The sequence below is a fragment of the Manis javanica genome, chromosome 6, assembly GCF_040802235.1.
Source record: "Manis javanica isolate MJ-LG chromosome 6, MJ_LKY, whole genome shotgun sequence".
Taxonomy (NCBI): domain Eukaryota; kingdom Metazoa; phylum Chordata; class Mammalia; order Pholidota; family Manidae; genus Manis; species Manis javanica.
In genome coordinates this window covers 67,143,881-67,156,485 of record NC_133161.1, presented here as the reverse complement: position 1 = coordinate 67,156,485, position 12,605 = coordinate 67,143,881, and the positions used below count along the sequence as shown (strand labels likewise).

Below are 12,605 nucleotides of genomic sequence, written 5' to 3'. Positions count from 1 at the left end.
AAAAATAGATATAAATTTCAGCTAATAATGGAGAGGATAGGTAAAATGCAAATTCTCCTCAAAACCTCCTCATCTGTATCACCTAATATAAAACTTTAGAGTTTTGCATGCAACCAAGAAATAATTTTTTTCGTAGCAAGAGAATACTACTAAAAGAAGTTACAAAAAATTCTTCCCCAAACAACAGCAATTATAATATCACATTCAGTTTACCAGTATGCTTTAGGAATCAAGCACTAATCTTTCATTTTCACCAGAAAGGCACATACTCCATGTAAACTTGTGGAGGACTTGACTTGGCATGTTTGTACCTTCTCTTACCTTATTCTACAAAATGGGGGATTTATTTCCTCCATCATGTATTGATTATTTTTACTTACAATGATGTTGGATATTAAATCTCTGGTGATGCTGCAAACAATGATGTTGCAGAGATTGTACACCAGCCCTCTCATCTGGATTAATGAAGGAATTGTCACAGATCCCTGAGTACCAATTTTGCATCATTCTAGATGGAGAGAACAAATTTAATAACAGGCAAAATAGTCAATATACAGATATCTTGCCCTTTTTAAAAACTGCTTGTAGAGGCATACTAGCCAAGGTTGTTGCTATGGCTGCCACGGCCCCATCAGTTGCAGTGGTAAAAGTCCTAGAAGTGTTGATTTGTCTCTGTTGTCTTTCGTGTCTTTGATTTGGATGAAAGGAGGTAAGTAGATTTCTTTGGTGTGAGAGTTCCCATTACTCTGCTGAATCCAGTCCAGTGCTCCCACAGTGATTAAACTCTCCCATGGGCCCAAATCAAATCCTGACCTTTTTTAACTTTTATAATTCCTTCTGATTAAGGACTTGAAACAAGTTCACAGAGACTAGGCTTGTTTGAGAGACACCACCCAGTGATGCATATGAAAGCAGCCAGGAGTACCACAGTAAGGCATCTGTCTTTGCCTTTCTCCTACTTCCAGATAAAACTAAGCCACTACATCCTCTCCTTTCCTGAGAGTATTATTACCGATCCCCAGGAATTCCAAAGCTCTCTATGCAGATTCTCCAAGATCCTGGTGACCTGCCTTAAAATTCCAGACTGCTGAGAAATTTATACAAATTATCATTTCCAGAGGGCTATTTTTATAAAAAGAAAAAGTGTTACACCTAAGGAAACTACAAAAAGGGGCTTGCTCTTTAGTTGAGGGAACAAAACAAAGACTGAAGTATCCATCCTCATTCCTTGCATTTATGTAGCACTTCACATATTAAGAATTCTGTCATTTAGCTGGTCTATATTTTATCTCTACAATTACCCTGTGACGTAAGTAGGAGCAACAAAATTATTTGTTGGCTAAAACTAAGAAATACTAAATGGTTTGCCAAAGTTAGCTTCTCATAAACATAGACACACAAATCCTCAACAAAACCTTAGCAAATCAAATCTATCAATATGTAATAAGAATAATGAAGCATGAGCAAGTAGATTTTAAACTGGGAATGCAAGGCTGAAGTTTTAGTATTTTCAAATCAATCAGTGTGATCTACCATATTAATAGTACAAAGAAGAAAAACCACGTGATTATATCAATTGATACAGTAAAGGCATTTGATAAATTTCAACATTGATTTCTGATAAAATCTTTCAGCAAATAGGAAATTTCTCAGCCCAATAAAGGACATCTACAAAAACATACAACAAATATCCCTCCTAAGATCAGGAACAAAGCAAGGGTGTCAGTTATCACCACTCATACTACCTTGGAATATTGCAAGAGCAATTTAATGGAGCAAGGAGAGTGCATTCAACAAATGGTGTTGGATCACCTGAATATCCATATGCCCACAAATTAACCTCAACCTAAACCTCATAATATAAGTGAAAATTAAACTAAAATTCACCATAGGATAAATGTAAAATGTAAAAATTTTAGGAAAATTTTAGAAGATAGATCTCATGACAGGAGTGTAAGCAATGAGCCCTTAGACCTGACACCAAAGCATGATCCATAAAGGAAAAAAGTTAGATAAATCAGAACTCATCAAAGATAAAAATGTTTGCCATATGTATGTGTATCAAGTCATCATATTGTGTACCTTAAACTTATCTATGTTATATATCAATTATATCTCAGTAAAGCTGAGGAAAAAGTTTTTAAATGTTGTTCTATGAAAGAAAAAGATGAAGAGACAAGCTGCAGACTTGAAGACAAGTTTGCAAACCACATATCTGACAAAAGACAGTAATTAGAATATATAAAGAACCCTCAAAACTCAGCAGGAAAAAAAAGCAAGCAATCCAATTAGAAAATGGGAAAAAGACATGTATAAACATTTCACCAAAAAGGGTATACAAATGGCCAAGAATAAAAAGCACATCATTAACTATTAGGTAAATGAAAATTAAAACCACAATGAGATATCACTACACACTTACCAGAATGGCCTAAAATATAAAATAATGATCACTGAATACTGAAAATGATGCAGAGAGACTCAATCACTCACATACTCCTGGTAAAAATGTAAAACACACACTGGTGTAGCCACTCTGGGAAGCAGCTTGGCAGTTTCTTATAAAACTAAGTATGCAACCACCATGCCACCTATCAGTTGCACTCTTGGGTATTTATTTATCTCAGAGAAATGAAACTCATAAAAACCTGTACATAATAGCATCTTTGTTCATAATATCAAAAAAGTAAAAAGAATCCAAATGTCCTTCAATGGGTGAATGGTTAAACAAATTTATGGTACATCCATGTTATGGAGTACCAGTCAGCAATAAAAAGGAACAAAAAAACTATTAATACACACAACTTGAATGACTCTCCAGGGAATTATGTTGAGTGAAAAAGGGTAAATTTTAAAGGTTGAGTATTATATAATTCCATTTATATATCAATCTTTAAAAAGCAAAATTATGGGCAAATTAGTGCTTGCCAGGGTTACAGAAGAGGTTGGAATGGGAGAGAAGCAGGTGAGGATACAAAAGGGCCACATGGGAAAACCTTGTGATGATGGGATTGTGTTTTGACTGTTTCAAATGAATGTCAACACTCTGGTTGTATATTGTACAATGGTTTTGCAACCTGTTACCACTGGCTGACACCAAGTAAAGGGACTCTGGGATTCCTCTGTATTATTTCTAAAAACTGTAAAAAAAAAACCCTATAATTATCTCAAAATTAATTTTTAATTTTAAAAAACTTCTGCTTGGTGAAAGTTGACAGATTCTGAACAGACAAGCTGGAGACTGGAAGAAAATAATTGCAAAAACATCTAACAATGACTTGTATCCAAATATGTAATGAATTCTCAAAACTCAACAGTAGTTAATTAAACTCAGTTTTCTTCTAAGTGGGCAAAGGACTTGAATAGAAACTTCACCAAAGAGGATACACAAATAACATATAAGCAGATAAAAAGATGTTCAATGTAATTAGCCATTCTAATAGGTGCAGAGGAAAATTCAAATTAAGGAGATGCAAATGTAAACCATGAAGAAATACTACTATACATCTATTAGAATGGCTGAAATAAAAAACACTGGTGTAAAGACAAGTGTACAATGCCACTAGAACTTTGCTAGTGGGAATAAAATATGATACAGCCTCTCTGGAAAATAGCCTGGCAGCTTCTTATAAAGTTAAATGCAATGGTCATAAGGCCCAGCATTTGCACTATTAAGCACTTATCCCAAAGAAATAAAATGTATGTTCACTTGAAATAAAATGGCTGAACCTAATTTTATAACAGCAGTATTTATAACCACCCTAAACTGGAAACATTCCATGGCCCTTTACCAGGTGAATGGGTAAACAAAGTGTGGTACAACCACTTAATGGAATACTACTCACTAATAAAAAGGAACAAACTAGTGACAAAAACAACAACTTGGCTGAATCTCCAAGACATTGTACTAAGTGAAAGAAGCCAGTCTCAATATATTACATTTTACATGATTCCATTTATATGATAGTCTTGAAAATACCAAACTATAGTGACAGAGAGCAAAGTGTTTGACAAGAGTTAGGTTGAGAGAGTTTTAGGAGTTTGGAGTTTAAGAGTGAGTTTGTTTTACAGTCTGATTGTGGTGGTAGCTACATAAATCTGTATGTGTGTTAATATTCATTGACCTGTACAACAAAAAGATTCAGTTTTATTATTTGATAATTTGCTTAAAATTGTAAAAAATATATGTATACTCCAAGAATCTGACCAATCCTTATCAGCCCCTACTGCCACCCTGATCCAGGCTACTGCACTCTAGTCTGCATTATTTTAATAACCTTCTAACAGGTTTCCCTACTGCCTTTCTTTCAAATAAAAGTCAAACAATGTCACTCTTGCTCAAAAGCCTTCACTGGCTTCCCATTTCTCTCAGCATAAAAACTGAAATCTTTACCATGGCCTAGATGGTTGTCAGGTCCCCCAGGAACCTCACAGATCTCTTCTTCTGAGTCTTACTCATTCACTGGACTCCAGCTGTACTTTCATGCTGATCCTTGAACATGCCAGTACTTTGCACTGGCTATTCCCTCTGCCTGGAACATCGTTTCTGCAAATAACCAATGGCTGTCTTCTTCACCTCATCTACGTTTGCTGAAATATCTTCTGTGTGGTCCTTGACCACTCCATTTTAAATGACAACTGTTCCTGAATTCCCCTCTCCCACTTACAGCTTAATATTTCTCCACAGCACTTATCTTCCAACGTACAGTATTATTTACTATGTAACACACTTATTTCCTATCATTCCCAACACACACATTTGGATGTAAGACCTATGAGGACAGAGATTTTGCCTGCTTTGCTCACTAATGTATCTTCAATGATTGGCACACAGAAGATTTTCAATAAATATTGGTGAAATGAATAAAATGAAGAAGGAAAGGAAAGAAGGATGGAAAGAGAGAAAAGGCTAATTTGTCATTAGCCAGGTGAGGAGATGGAGAGAACAAGAAGAGTATCACTGGAAGAGCCAGTTACTCTGCAAAGGACAGTAAACTAGAGCAGTATGGATGCTCAGAGGGCAAGAGCACAGGCAACTCAGGAGCACGGCAATCAGCCTCAAATGCCACACTAAACAGTTGGGTCTTTCTCCCTAGGTTGAAGGCATTTAAGCCGGTTTTACAAAGATCACTCAACCCCAGTGTAGAAAGTGAATTGGATGAAAACATTGAGCTAGTTAGGAGGCTGATTGTAATCTATTAACTATTATTTAAGCAGAAGTGATGATAACCTGAACTAATTCAGTGGCAAATAAACAACCCAAGGGGCACATTTCAGAATCGTTAGGACTTATATTAAACGTGAGAAAGGTAAGAAATTAAGGATGCCCACTCCGCTGCCCACCCACCAGATTCTCTTTTGTGCATCTGGGAAGGAGAGCACAGATGAATGGCTTTAACAGAAGAGGATGTGTCCAATAACAAATTACTTGTGATGTCATGCACACACCACTTTTTCACATCTCAGTGTCTTCATCCATTAGGGTTATTATTCCCATAATACTCTTCTTATCTTTCTTGCTAAGCCACTTAACTTTATGTTTCAACACAGAAACCCTGACTCAGCTTAAAGATATTACAAAAAATACACTCGAACTTGGTTACTGTCAGAAAAGGCAAGATATAGAACTGATAATGCAATATTGGACACATATGAAAATGAGGATTGATCCTACTTAAAAAGCAGACATTTTCCTTACCTGCAGGAGATTCTGTCCCAGAAATATGTTATTGTAATGTAAGTGGCCCACAAGGCTCATACTGTTATAATGAGTTTACACAGGACTCACTGGGGTTATAAAAATGAAAATATTAGCTTTGCAATGTCATTGCCAAATGTAAATACAGTGATTCTATGTGTTCCCTTAATATTTGAACTTGAGCAAGATTTTCAACCCACTTTTGCCTCTGTCTTCTCATCAAAAAAGAACAAAAGGGTCTCTCAGGGCTATTTCACTCCAAAATCTGAGATTTTCCCTTTCTTTCTCCATGAAACAGAGTAGACATTATGCATATTTTACAGGTGGAAAACCAAGACTCAGAGAGGAGACTTCCCTTTAAACCAACCTGAACCAGAGCCCAACTCTCCCCACCCTGATACGGATGGCCCATCATACAACTATTGCAACATCAAAAACCATCATGTTTCTAAAACTGTAAGGAAAACTTGGATTTCATGAATTTGAAAAAATTTGCCAACACAAAACAACAAACCTTTCTTTTTTGCTCTTTTGCAACTAAAATAAATCTAAACCAAGTTTCAGTCTGAAGGACTTTTTTTTCTTTTTTGGCCATTACAAATAGTTAAAAATGTGTTTCATCATAGAAATGCCTACTCAAATTTAACTACTGTGAGAATTTGGACTCTCTTTTTCTTTTTTTATTAAAGTATTGTTGATATACAATCTTATATTGGTTTCATATATACAACACAGTGGTTCAGCAGTTACCCATATTATTAAATCCTCTCCCCCACTAATATAGTTCCTATCTGTCAACATAGGAAGATTTACAGAATCATTGGCTATATTCTCCATACTGTACGACCATCCTCATGACAAAATTACATGATTATTGAGAATTTTTGTGCCCCTTTATTCCCCTCACCCTCCCCACCCACCCACCCCAACCCCTCTCCCTTGGTAACCACCAGTCATTCTCAGTGTCTATGAGTTTACTGCTGTTTTGTTCATTTTGTTTTGCTTTGTTTTTGTATTTTACAACTAAGTGAAATCATACAGTATTTATATTTCTCTGCCTAGCTTATTTCACTTAGAGGGTATTACTCTAAGTCTATCCATGTTGTTGCAGATGGCAGGATTTCTTTTTTTATGGCTGAATAGTATTCCATTGTGTATATGTACCACATCTTCTGGACTCTTTTCTTTTAAGAAATAAGAAAACAAATTAGGATTAAAGATGGCGGCATGAGAGGAGAGACAGAGGCTTCCTCCTAAAACTGGATACAATTAGAACATTTAATTGGTGCAACTAATCCTGAGAGAGCAACAGGAAAGAGGATGGCCTCAGACTGCACACACCTGGAGAAACGAGCAGACCTCAGTGAACGGGGTAACGTACCGGAGCTGTGGCTCCACGGGACCTGAGCTCCTCCCCCACCCCAGCTCACAGGTGGAAGGAAGACAAACGGAGCAGGGAGGGAGTGGAAGGCCTGGGACTGCTGAATACCTAGCTTGGGAGATCTGCTCTGGGAGGACAAACCTGTACTTCATGGTGCTTTCATGAGACTCGCGTGACTACCGGGTTGGAAAGTTAATACAGGCAGAGTTCCTGGGGAGCCTGGGATTCTGGCTGCTTGTGGAAAGCAGGGATCCATATCTGGCTGCTCTGGGACAAAAACTTATACCTGTGTGACCGGCCCACTGACTCAGGCAGTGTAGACAGGCACAGAAGCCAGGAGGTGGGGAACAGCTCTTTCCTACCCACAGTACTGCTCCCCTGTGACCCCCGACATTGCTTCAGGGGCTCAGCAGCTCCAGAACAGAGCTTCTGGACACTAGAGGGCTCCATATACAAACATGAAATGCCAAAGGTACCTTGTCCAGAGTAAAATTGTTAATACAACTCCCGAGAAAGATTTAAATGATAAGGACCTCGTGACTTCCTGAAAGGGAGTTCAAAATAAAAATCATCAACATCCTAATGGAGGTACGGAAAGACATCCAAGAACTCAGGAATGAATTCAGGTCAGAGATCCAATCGTTAAAGAACACGATGGAGGGTATTAAAAGCAGGTTGGATATGGTGGAGGAGACAATAAATGAAATAGAAACTAGAGAAGAGGAATACAAAGAAGCTGAGGCACAGAGAGAAAAAGGGATCTCTAAAAATGAAAGAATATTGAGAGAACTGTGTGACCAATCCAAGTGGAACAATATTTGCATTACAGGGATACCAGAAGAAGAAGAGAGAGAAAAAGGGATAGAAAGTGTCTTTGAGGAGGTAGTTGCTGAAAACTTCCCCAATCTGGGGAAGGAGATAGTCTCTCAGGCCATGGAGATCCATAGATCCCCCTACACAAGGGACCCATGGAAGACAACACCAAGACACATAGTAATTAAAATGGAAAAGATCAAGGATAAGGACAGACTGTTAAAAGCAGCCAGAGGCAGAAATAAGGTCACATACAAAGGAAAGCCCATCAGACTAACATCAGACTTCTCAGCAGAAACCATACAGGCCAGAAGGGAGTGGCATGATGTACTTAATGCCATGAAGCAGAAGGGCCTGGAACCAAGATTACTTTATCCGGCAAGATTATCATTGAAATTTGAAGGAGGGATTAAACAATTTCCAGATAAGCAAAAGCTGAGAGAGTTTACCTCCCACAAACCATCTGCAGTCTCTTTTGGAGGGACTGCTACAGATGGAAGTGTTCCTAGGATTGGATAGCTGTCATCAGAAGTAGTAAAATCACGGTAGGGAGGGTGGAGCAGCTGATTGTGAGGCAAATGCAAAATTAAATTGACTATCCCCAAAGTCAATCAAGGGATAGACAAAAGTATAGAATTTGATACCTATTATATAAAGAATGAAGGAGGAAGAAAAAGGAGGAGAAATAGAAAAGAACCTTTAGATTGTGTTTGTAAAAGCATACTAAGTGAGTTAAGTTAGACTCTTAGATAGTAAGGAAAGTAAACTGGAACCTTTGGTAACCACGAATCTAAAGCCTGAAATGGCAATAAGTACATACCTATCAATAATCACCCTAAATGTAAATGGACTGAATGCACCAATAAAAAGACATAGAGTCACTGAATGGATAAAAAAACAAGACCCATCTATATGCTGCTTACAAGAGGCCCACCTCAAACCCAAAGACATGCACAGACTAAAAGTCAAGGGATGGAAAAAAGATATTTCATGCAAACAAAAGGGAGAAAAAAGCAAGTGTTGCAGTACTAGTATCAGACAAAATAGACTTCAAAACAAAGAAAGTAACAAGAGATAAAGAAGGACATTACATAATGATAAAGGGCTCAGTGCAACAAGAGGATATAACCATTATAAATATATATGCACCCAACACAGGAGCACCAGCATATGTGAAACAAATACTAATAGAATTAAAGGAGGAAATAGACTGCAATGCATTCATTTTAGGAGACTTCAACAGACCATTCACTCCAAAGAACAGATCCACCAGACAGAAAATGAATAAGGATACAGAGGCACTGAACAACACACTAGAACAAATGGACCTAATAGACATCTATAGAACTCTACACCCAAAAGCAAGAGGATACACATTCTTCTCAAGTGTACATGGAACATTCTCCAGAATAGACCACATACTAGGCCACAAAAAGAGCCTCAGTAAATTCAAAAAGATTGAAATCCTACCAACCAACTTTTCAGACCACAAAGGTGTAAAACTAGAAATAAATTGTACCAAGAAAGCAAAAATGTTCACAAACACATGGAGGCTTAACAACACGTTTCTAAATAGTCAATGGATCAATGACCAAATTAAAATGGAGATCCAGCAATGCATGGAAATAAATGACAACAATAACACAAAGCCCCAACTTCTGTGGGACGCAGCGAAAGCAGTCTTAAGAGGAAAATATATAGCAATCCAGGCATATTTAAAGAAGGAAGAACAAACCCAAATGAATAGTCTAATGTCACAATTATCAAAATTGGAGAAAGAAGAACAAATGAGGCCTAAAGTCAGCAGGAGGGACATAATAAAGATCAGAGAAGAAATAAACAAAATTGAGAAGAATAAAACAATAGAAAAAATCAATGAAACCAAGAGCTGGTTCTTTGAGAAAATGAACAAAATAGATAAGCTTCTAGCCAGACTTACTATGAGAAAAAGAGAATCAAAACACATCAACAGAATCAGAAATGAGAAAGGAAACATCACGACAGACCCAACAGAAATATAAAGAATTATTAGAGACTACCATGAAAACCTATATGCTAAGAAGCTGGAAAACCTAGAAGAAATGGACAACTTCCTAGAAAAATACAACCTTCCAAGACTGACCAAGGAGGAAACACAAAATCTAAACAAACCAGTTACCAGCAAAGAAATTGAAGCGGTAATGAAAAAACTACCCAAGAAAAAAAAACCTGGGCCAGATCGATTTACCTTGGAATTTTATCAGACCTACAGAGAAGATATAATACCCATGCTCCTTAAAGTTTTCCAAAAAAAGAAGAGGAGGGAATACTCCCAAACTCATTCTATGAAGCCAACATCACCCTATTACCAAAACCAGGCAAAGACCTCACCAAAAAAGAAAATTACAGACCAATATCCCTGATGAACATAGATGCAAAAATACTCATAAAATATTAACAAACAGAACTCAAAAATATATCAAAAGGATCATACACCATGACCAAGTGGGATTCATCCCAGGGATGCAAGGATGGTACAACATTCGAAAATCCGTCAACATCATCCACCACATAAACAAAAAGAAAGACAAAAACCACATGATCATCTCCATAGATTCTGAAAAAGCATTCAGCAAAATTCAACATCCATTCATGATAAAAACTCTCAGCAAAATGGGTATAGAGGGCAAGTACCTCAACAGAATAAAGGCCATATATGATAAACCCACAGCCAACATCATACTGAACAGCGAGAAGCTGAAAGCTTTTCCTCTGAGATTGGGAACAAGACAGGGATGCCCACTCTCCCCACTGTTATTTAACATTGTACTGGAGGTCCTAGCCATGGCAATTAGACAAAACAAAGAAATACAAGGAATCCAGATTGGTAAAGAAGAAGTTAAACTGTCAATATTTGCAGATGACATGATATTGTACATAAAAATCCCTAAAGAGTCCTCTCCAAAATTACTAGAACTGATATCAGAATACAGCAAAGTTGCAGGATACAAAATTAACACACAGAAATCTGTGGCTTTCCTATACACTAACAATGAGCCAATAGAAATAGAAATCAGGAAAACAATTCCATTCACAATTGCATCAAAAAGAATAAAATACCTAGGAATAAACCTAACCAAAGAAGTGAAAGACCTATACCGTGAAAACTATAAGACACTCTTAAGAGAAATTAAAGAGGACACTAAAAAATAGAAACTCATCCCATGCTCTTGGCTAGGAAGAATTAATATCATCAAAATGGCCATCCTGCCCAAATCAAGGATTTGATGCAATCCCTATCAAATTACCAACAACATTCTTCAATGAACTGGAGCAAATAATTCAAAAATTCATATGGAAACACCAAAGACCCTGAGTAGCCAAAGCAATCCTGAGAAAGAAGAATAAAGTGGCGGGGATCTCACTCCCGAACTTCAAGCTCTACTACAAAGCCATAGTAATCAAGACAATTTGGTACTGGCACAAGAACAGAGCCACAGACCAGTGGAACAGATTAGAGACTCCAGACATTAACCCAAACATATATGGTCAGTTAATATTTGATAAAGGAGCCATGTACATACAATGGGGAAATGAAAGTCTCTTCAACAGATGGTGCTGGCAAAACTGGACAGCTACATGTAAGAGAATGAAACTGGACCACTGTCTAACCCCATTCACAAAAGTAAATTCAAAATGGATCAAAGACCTGAATGTAAGTCATGAAACCATAAAACTGTTAGAAAAAAACATAGGCAAAAATCTCTTGGACATGAACATTAGTGACTTTGTCATGAATATATCTCCCCGGGCAAGGAAAACAACAGCAAAAATGAACAAGTGGGACTATATCAAGCTGAAAAGCTTCTGTACAGCAAAGGACATTATCAATAGAACAAAAAGGTACCCTACAGTATGGGAGAATATTTTTGTAAATGACAGATCTGATAAAGGCTTGACATCCGAAATATATAAAGAGCTCATGCACCTCAACAAACAAAAAGCAAATAATCCAATTAAAAAATGGGCAGAGGAGCTGAACAGACAGTTTTCCAAAGAAGAAACTCAGATGGACAACAGACACATGAAAAGATGCTCCACATCGCTAGTCATAAAAGAAATGCAAATTAAAACCACAATGAGATATCACCTCACACCAGTAAGGATGGCTGCCATCCAAAAGATAAACAACAACAAATGTTGGCGAGGTTGCGGAGAAAGGGGAACCCTCCTACACTGCTGGTGGGAATGTAAATTAGTTCAACCATTGTGGAAAGCAATATGGAGGTTCCTCAAAATGCTCAAAATAGACTTACCATTTGACCCAGGAATTCCACTTCTAGGAATTTACCCTAAGGATGCAGCACTCCAGTTTGAAAAAGACAGATGCACCCCTATGTTTATCACTGCAGTATTTACAATAGCCAAGATATGGAAGCAACCTAAGTGTCCATCAGTAGATGAATGGATAAAGAAGATGTGGTACATATACACAATGGAATATTATTCAGCCAGAAGAAGAAAACAAATCCTACCATTTGCAACAACATGGATGGAGCTAGAGGGTATTATGCTCAGTGAAATAAGCCAAGCGGAGAAGGACAAATACCAAATGATTTCACTCATCTGTGGAGTATAAGAACAAAAGAAAAACTGAAGGAACAAAACAGCAGCAGAATCACAGAACCCAAGAATGTACTAAGAGTTACCAAAGAGAAAGAGACTGGGGAGAAT

At 37.4% G+C, this 12,605-nt stretch overlaps 1 long non-coding RNA gene across 2 annotated transcripts in view; it reads left to right on the top strand.

Annotated features, from left to right (window-relative positions):
* The window catches only part of LOC140849907 (uncharacterized), a 181,280-nt gene that overhangs the window by 154,943 nt on the left and 13,732 nt on the right, over positions 1 to 12,605 (top strand). Inside the window, exon 5 of one of the 2 annotated variants that reach the window (XR_012132288.1) lies at positions 6,022 to 6,227. The exons of the other annotated variant lie outside the window; for it this stretch is intronic. This is a non-coding gene — a long non-coding RNA (uncharacterized lncRNA). Of the gene's footprint in view, positions 1 to 6,021; positions 6,228 to 12,605 lie in introns of those variants that run through there. 2 annotated transcript variants of the gene reach the window in all.